Below are 8,406 nucleotides of genomic sequence, written 5' to 3'. Positions count from 1 at the left end.
TGTGTGGTGTGTGTGTGTGGTGTGTGTGTGTCTGTCTGGTGTGTGTGGTGTGTGTGTGGTGTGTGTGTATGTGTGTGTGGTGTGTGTGTGTCTGTGTGGTGTGTGTGGTGTGTGTGTATGTGTGCGTGTGTGTGTGTGTGTGTGTGTGTTGTGTGTGTGTGTGGTGTGTGTGTGTGTGTTGTGTGTGTGTGTGTGTGTGTGTGTGTGTGTGTGTGTGTGTTGTGTGTGTGTGTGTGTGTCGTGTGTGTGTGTGTGTGTGTGGATGGTTCACGTATGGCAATTACTGACCCACACGTCTTGTATGTTTCAGTGTTCAGAACGAGGCGACATTTCAGTCAAATGGCTGAATTTTTTGGACTGTCATTTTCAGGTAATTGGTGAAGTGTTTCATTTACTGAGTTTTACAGAGTCACTGAAACTTCTGGATGATTTACAAAAGGAGTAAATGTGTGGTCCAATTTTTTTTTTTACTTTTGAGTTACTGACTGAAATGTTCGTTGTTTGACTCGGGTTAAACTACCTGTGAGAGAGAGAGAGAGAGAGAGAGAGAGAGAGAGAGAGAGAGAGAGAGAGAGAGAGAGAGGTGTATTTATAGTATGTGTACATGCGATCATGTTAAAGATGGTGACAACAGCTAATTCAAATGCGATAGCCCTCTCTCTCTCTCTCTCTCTCTCTCTCTCTCTCTCTCTCTCTCTCTCTCTCTCTCTCTCTCTCTCTCTCTCTCTCTCTCTCTCCTCAAGGGCGCGAAAGACGACGAAGGTGCTCCTCCTCCTCCTCCTCCAGGCCAGCTGCCTGGACGCATTCCTCTTCATACTGAGATTATTACATCCTCCCTCAGACAAAAGACAGGGAGGAGTTCCAGGGTGCTGGAAGCCCTCTGGTTCTCCCCCACCCACCCAATGAAGAAAACGCTAATCTCTCGTAAAAGCAGGAGATCAATTCTAGATTGTAGACGATTCCTCTTTTATCTTTCCAGCTCATGGCGCAGCGGAAGTGACTCGTGGGCTGGAACACACGGGGAACTCAGAGGAACCCAAGCTCATGCAGGCTGGAAGGAGCGTTCCAGGAAGACACGGCGTCTGCTGGAACATCGTCTGTCACCCGGCAGATCGCTCTTACTCACCCTCCTCTTGCGTCTTATCCCTTCTGTCTGCCTCCCACCGACGTACTTCAGTGTGTAGACACAAGCACAACAGAGCACCGTCGACCAGCGGTGCCCACAACACCACAACACCACCTACGTATGTCAGTCGTCTCCACCACACACATGACTGTCACCACATCTGCTGTCCGCTGACACCCCCCCTGCAGCCAGCCTTGCCCGTCAGTCCTACCACAGGCACTCAAGAGCTCCTCCTGTCAGGTGCTCTATAACTTTGCTTGGTAGGCGAGTATGGTCGAGTACGCCACTTGCGACGACCACACACACTCTCTCATGCATGCAGTGTGTTATACCAGGCGACCAGGGAGGCTTCAGCAGTACGAGGTAGGTAGATGACATACACCAGCTGAGGATTCTAAATTACACCCATCAAACCGGAACCTCCGCAAACACTAGAGAATATCCACGTCATATGTGTATATAATCTAGCGATCAAAATGCCTCATGCATCATCACCCAGATAACAACAGACCCACAACGTATCTCAAGAGCCAATGACTTTGTTTTTTATGAACAAACTACCACTTTGGTGATTTCGCATCGTAAGGGCTGAGGGAATTCCCAGTTTACTGTCTGTCCCTCAGATCTCTCTTGATCGTATCGAAAGGAACATTATACCTGGCTTATGGATTACCTGGAGTATATATACGACACTCAGCGACAGGCACCTCCCCATCCTCCCTCACCTTCAAGAAGTTACAAGAGGACGACTGTGTCAGTGAGCTTCTCAGTGGAGGTGTAGGACGTTTCTTGAGCTCTTCCCTTCACTCCAGTTCAGTTCGAGTATGTGATGCGACGATACGTCTCGTTGTTTCCAGCTGAATATTAAAATCCATCAAATGAAAGCAATAAACTCCTTGTATTTGTAGACTTAGTACATCTCTTGGTTAAAGAATTCAGCCAATTCTTGAATGTAAAACGTTCCCCCGCCGTCTTGCCTGGTTTACAGATATGAATCAAAACAATGCTCAGCCTCCTTGTGTCTGGCCTCGTCTGCTTCTCTTTATTGACTCCCTGTGGCTCCGGCAGGATGCAAGGAAATTAGTCAACACTGCTGCAGGAGACGACCACCTTGGTCAAACACTGACTGGTCCTCAGCGCTCCAAATGGATCCGCCAAAACCTCGAAGACAATATGTGGTCCTTGAGGCCAGGCGAGGAATTTCTTGTGACTGTGTTTTTTGGGGTTTAGGTGTTGGCTGTTTTAAGGACATCTGGAGAAGCATTGTGTGATGGAACACCTGGTTTATACTGAAGATTTTGCGCCCGACAAGTGACGCTTCGTTTAACTCGAGAAGAAACTTGTGTGATGTGGACAATGTTATTCTTGTGATGGGTTAAACTTAAAGGTGACCTCTCGGAGTGTGCGTGAGTCAATTGACCTGAAAGGTTTTAGGCTCAACCAACTAAGTAATGTGCTGGAAAAAAAAATAAAGTACCATTATATACACCAAACTTTAACTAGTTCGGATACAGTCCAATGATAGTCTAATTGTTGTTGTTGTTATTGTTTGTAGAAGTCTAATGAACTGGTGCTATATAGATAAATAACCGAGGCCAACATTACTCCTGGTCACCCGGACCCCAAAACTACATCTATGTGTTTGAGGTTTGGCCATTTGGACAGACCAGCGCGGATGATTCGACTCGCGAGTTTGTTCCGAACGCGATTCACTTAGTTCCATGTGACCATGAACATCTATCGAACGCTTCCAGTTGTTCTGCTGTCATTTCTTCACAGTGCTTTGGTGTGTCTGTACGTGAAGTTGTTGAAACAACGTTTATATGTTCAGTGAACTGCTTAAGAGATTGAACATCAATGAATACGCGAGTGTTAGTCGAGGCTTCGAACCCGCAAGTGTTAGGCGAGGCTTCGAACACGCAAGTGTTAGTCGAGGCTTCGAACACGCAAGTGTTTAGCGAGGCTCCGAACTTGCCCTCGCTCCTCTTCCGAGGCTTCGAACTTGCCTGCGCTCCTCTGCCGAGGCTTCGAACTTGCCTGCGCTCCTCTGCCGAGGCTTCGAACTTGCCAGCGCTCCTCTGCCGAGGCTTCGAACTTGCCCCACGCTCCTCTACCGAATCGGAGCAAAGAAACTCAATCCCTTAATCCGAGGACGTCTTCGAGGAGACAAGTAGCGAGTGTTGCTACATTTGTCTCAGTGAAGCTCCGAGGACGTGTAGCAGTTTCCGCTCTACCTCCACCGTCCGTGAGGGCGGGAAGAGCAACGCAGGATCTACTTTACAAGAAGTAGATGTACTTTGTGAATCAGTTCGCTGAAGAATTTGAGTGAACCCAACGAACCAAACTGAAAATATATGGAAAAGAAAAGAGGACATCTTCCCCAACCTTCACTTTCTCCACGATATGTGTGTCTGGCGAGGCGAAGCTGCCTGTAGCATGTTGTACATCACACGTACATTGGGATATTATGTACACTCTAGTATTCTGTGCACTGTCATATTGTGAATACTATAGTAGCATGTACACAAGTACTTTGTGTACACAGGCGCTGGCTACACTGTATGTACCGTTGCGCCGTGTGTACTGTAATATTGTGGGCTGAGTGATATTGTATGTACTTGTACGGTGTACATTAGGATAATGTACACTAACACGACGTAATCTCGTGTTGCTGTCTGTACATGGCATTCTAATACAGTGTAGTACGTGACTTGTACACTGTTGCTTACACTGTAATGTTGCATACACACTTAACTGTTGTGTACATTGTGATACACTGTAGTACTATGTACACTAATCATTCCACATTGCTTTTCCGTACATTGTAGTACACTGTAATACTGTGTGCACTAACCATTCCACATTAGCATTGTGTACACTGTAATACACTTTGATTTTGCATACACTAACCATTCCGTATTAGCATTGAGTACATTGTAATACACTGTAATACTGTGTACACTAACCATTCCACATTGCTTTTCCGTACATTGTAGTACACTGTAATACTGTGTACACTAACCATTCCACATTAGCATTGTGTACATGGTATTATTATGTACATTATAAGACATACAGTGTCACTTTGAAGAACATAACTCAGTGTACATTGTATTACGTACAGTCAGGAAAATAATTAACTTACCACTGAAGACGAAGGAATATCAAGTAAACAATTTTACTCGACTTATTTCGACGTAATTGTTGATTCTGATTATCTTATGTATCTCTTATATAGAATCCCTTTCTCATGTTATGATATGTGATTCGAATCTTTGAAATAGACTTTTGGTTCCTGAAGTAAGGCAGACAAGTGAACATCACTACTTTTCGAGATGTTCAATTTGAAAAGTATATTTATCACACTTATATTTATCAGACTTATATAAGGAAAAGAAATTTGTAGAGTTGAAAGGGAAGGCTTGTCATTTATGCAGTGTTCAGAGGAATGGGATGCCATTAATGGAGTGTTTAAAGGGAATTGGATGCCATTTATGGAGAGTTTAAAGGGAATTGGATGCCATTTATGGAGAGTTTAAAGGGAATTGGATGCCATTTATGGAGAGTTTAAAGGGAATTCTTGTCATTTATGTAGAGTTAAGGGGATACGGTGCCATTGTCTGAATATCATCGGGTTTCATTATGTAAGAAAATGCTAAAAGAGTAAAAGGGTTTATTCGTTTCATTAGAAATTCTAATCGTACTTTCAAGAGAAACATTGAAATTGGTTGACAAATTGTGCTTATTAAAAGAAATATTATTTTGCTTTTGAGGTGTAATAATCTCAATATTCTAATATTCCTGTGATAACAGGACTTTGGAGGATATTGAAGTCCATAAAGCAAATATTGCAAGACAGTGAAACTTGACATCACACGACATGTAAATGATATAAGTTGATTACACTGAAGGATAAACTGCAGTGCTTTTGGAACTCTGCCATATGTTCTATCAAGTATTGTGTATTACTTTTTAAAACAATCATATATGCAGTTATGCAAATTATATATATATATATGTTTAGGTATATTCTACCAGCAAACAAAATGATGTTTTAATATAACGTAGACCAAAGGGGAATTCTGTTAATAATAACTAAATAAAAACTTTGTTCTAAGTTTCAAATTATAAGTTATGGTAAGTGTACCGATACTTTTTTGGGTGACTGTACGTTGCAATACATTGTAAACTTTGATAATGTGCTTATTACAGTACATCGTACATTTTGACATTATGTACTATCATTCTGATTGAATCTCATATATAGTGCACATTCTATTAGTGTGTACATTATTACAGTACATCGTACATTTTGACATTATGTACTATCATTCTGATTGAATCTCATATATAGTGCACATTCTATTAGTGTGTACATTGTTATTCTACGTACTTTGAAACATTTTCTACTCTCCAATATCATGTACATTACAGTATATGGAACATTTTCAGTATAGATAACACTTAATACTTTACTCTCCACAGCTTTGGGATATGCTGTACAGTTGGACTTTCTGTGTATATATATATATATATATATATATATATATATATATATATATATATATATATATATATGTTTAGATCACCTTGTATGCTGTACACTCCGGTAATGTACCTACACTATAATGCGGTGTACACTTTGAGTTACGCATGATATTATACCATATAGCGTAACAGTCACGATGTAACATAACGTAAATTGTAACAGCGTACAGCGTATCGTGGTCTACTTTGTGATGTAACGTACATTGTAAATGTTACATAGTTACATCGTGTACATCCTGATGGTTACATTGTATTGAAATGCACATTGTTATACATTGTACGTTGTAATATGATGTGCATTGAAATTTAGTGTACAGTAATATTAGGTTGTGGTGTCAGTGTACACCATGATATAGTGTACATTATGATAGTGTACACTATAGTATAGTGTTTTACTTATATAGTGTTCACTGTACTATAGTGTTCCATGTACTATAGTGTACATTACGATGTACTGTATACAATAATGTAAAGTAGACTCTTATCAGGTGTACAATGTAGTATTGTGTACACTGTACTGAACTGTAGAGGGTAATATAGTGTGCACTGTCATATAGTGTACACTATGAATGTACACTGATGTACACTTTTCTAGTTTACACCTATATAGTCTGCACACTATATGTCCATTGTTCTGATCTGTACACCTTGAGAAAATGTACACCTTAACACTACAGTACTGTGTGTGTGGTGTGTGATATAGCGTACACTGTACTATAGTGTAGACATTGGATGGTGTAATGCGTAGGTGTGGCAAGGCACCTCGACCACACCTGCAGGAGACAACATATTATGTCAGGAAAGAGTCAGAAAAAATATATCTATACAAGAAAAAAAATTTGATTCATAGGATCTTTGAAGGTAAAGGTGAAAAGTGTACTGAAATAAGCTGAGAAGTCTGATAAATGTGTACATTATTATCTCCTGTAACTTGTGGACATTGTAATATTGTGTACATTATTCTCTGTACATTGTGAATGTAATAACTGTGTCTTTCAAAGGTGTTTCCGCTGAGCCGGAAGCGGGAAGAGGAAGGATGATTATTAGAGAACTTATTTTTCTTATGTAGAAGAAATGTCTACCATCACACAGATGATATTAACATTAGTACCTTTAACACTTTTATAATGATGTAAAGTCGGTGTTGTGGTATTAGATTCTGAAATAAATTTTAAGAGGTGTTTTATTCCACATCCTTTCAGTACTTATGCTTCAGTATTTTGAATGGTACTTCTTGTGATATAAATTCTGATGTGTGGTACTGGATGAAGCTAGACTTGGCTCTTATGCAGTTATTCCTGGTTTTTTGGATATATCTAGACTATCTTATGGTGTGTCTTCTGGTAAGTGGATATCAAATTGACTTTGATCATGTGTGCGATTTGGTCTACCATATATCTCGGATTTCCATGGCAAGGAAACCTACATGGAAAACGTAAAGATGTTCTGCACGTTTATGTGTGTCCTGTGTCGACGAATCGGAGAAGAGGAGGGCGGAGCTTCGGCAACTAGCGGGCCGAAGCCACCAATCACAGCCCGAAGGAGGTGGGGCGTGTAGTAAGCTCTCCACCTCCACTGAGGAAGTATTTAGATTTAAACTTTTGACGACAGATCAGGCGAGACAGAAAGGCGAACCTATGGCCAACACATCCTTTAAGATTCTTAGCCACAAAGGAGGCAGTGAGGGAGAGAGGGTAAGCGGTAGGGACGGAAGAGCCTGCAAATCCTACAATGTATTTTAGTAATTAAAAAAGTATTCCCCTCGCTGTTGGAGCGCTGGTTTCCGGAGGTTCTTAATCGAACTGTAAATCACACTGGGGTGGTAGCTACTAATCATAGCTCCGCCATAAACCAAGAGCAAGTGTGGAGATAAACCAAGTGAGTAAATATAGCTAGTTCTGTAATAAAAGCCGAGTGTATGAGAATGTACCACTTCCCGGCCATGTTTAGGTCTCATATTAGGCAATAAATATGAGCTAAAGGAGTGTTTGGACGCTGGTGTGGTGGGTGGGAGGGGCAGAACCGGATTTATGTGTCAGGTCTGCTAGGTCGTATATCAGCTGATATCTTTGATGCTAAGGGAAAAGAAAACAATCTTACCAGCTCAGTTCTGTACGAGAAAATGACCGTCTCGGTGATATATAAGTTTGTCTAGCCGGAGCTGGGAACTTGGTGGCAGCCATAAAAACAATAAGTTCTTTAAGTACTTTTCGTGCCGTAGATCTTCAGACCTTAATAGGATCCGAATCTAAACTCAGATGTTTGTTTTTTTAGCACCGTAATATTGTAGGGTTTTGAATTCCTTCATTAGGGTATTGTGACAAAGATCATATGTTTTTGTGAAATCTAAAACTAGGTAGATGAGTTTTCCAATATCATTATTGATTTTCTGAAAGCAAAGCTCCCAAGTGCACTTTCGTGTAATAGTCACATCATTAGGGGAGATACAAGAAAGAGATATAACAGTCAGTTAATATTTCATGCTTGTATCTCCCTTTATGATGTGATTATTCCACGAAAGTGCACTTGGGAACTTGTGTTTCATTTTCCCGTGGAGATATAGAAATATACTTGATCACGTTTTCCCCGTTTCTGATAAATCTTGAAAGAAAGTTCTCTTGAGTCCCTGCTTAATTGTAGTACGTGTGCCTTCTGTGACCTGACCCATCATCTCAAACGTCTGGTACCGGTATTGCATTTTCTGTGCTTCGTGAAAGCTATAGATAAAGGTC

At 40.9% G+C, this 8,406-nt stretch overlaps 1 protein-coding gene across 1 annotated transcript in view; it reads left to right on the top strand.

Moving 5' to 3' along the window:
- Positions 1 to 5,049, top strand: part of LOC139766848 (uncharacterized) — a 32,019-nt gene extending 26,970 nt beyond the window's left edge. The window contains exon 6 of the mRNA XM_071695800.1: positions 980 to 5,049. The gene's annotated coding sequence lies outside the window, so the exon portion shown is untranslated. The remainder of the gene's footprint in view (positions 1 to 979) is intronic.
- Positions 5,050 to 8,406: the final 3,357 nt, after the last annotated feature.

This window comes from Panulirus ornatus, chromosome 58 (genome assembly GCF_036320965.1).
Source record: "Panulirus ornatus isolate Po-2019 chromosome 58, ASM3632096v1, whole genome shotgun sequence".
Lineage (NCBI taxonomy): Eukaryota > Metazoa > Arthropoda > Malacostraca > Decapoda > Palinuridae > Panulirus > Panulirus ornatus.
This window is presented reverse-complemented; position numbering and strand designations above follow the sequence as displayed.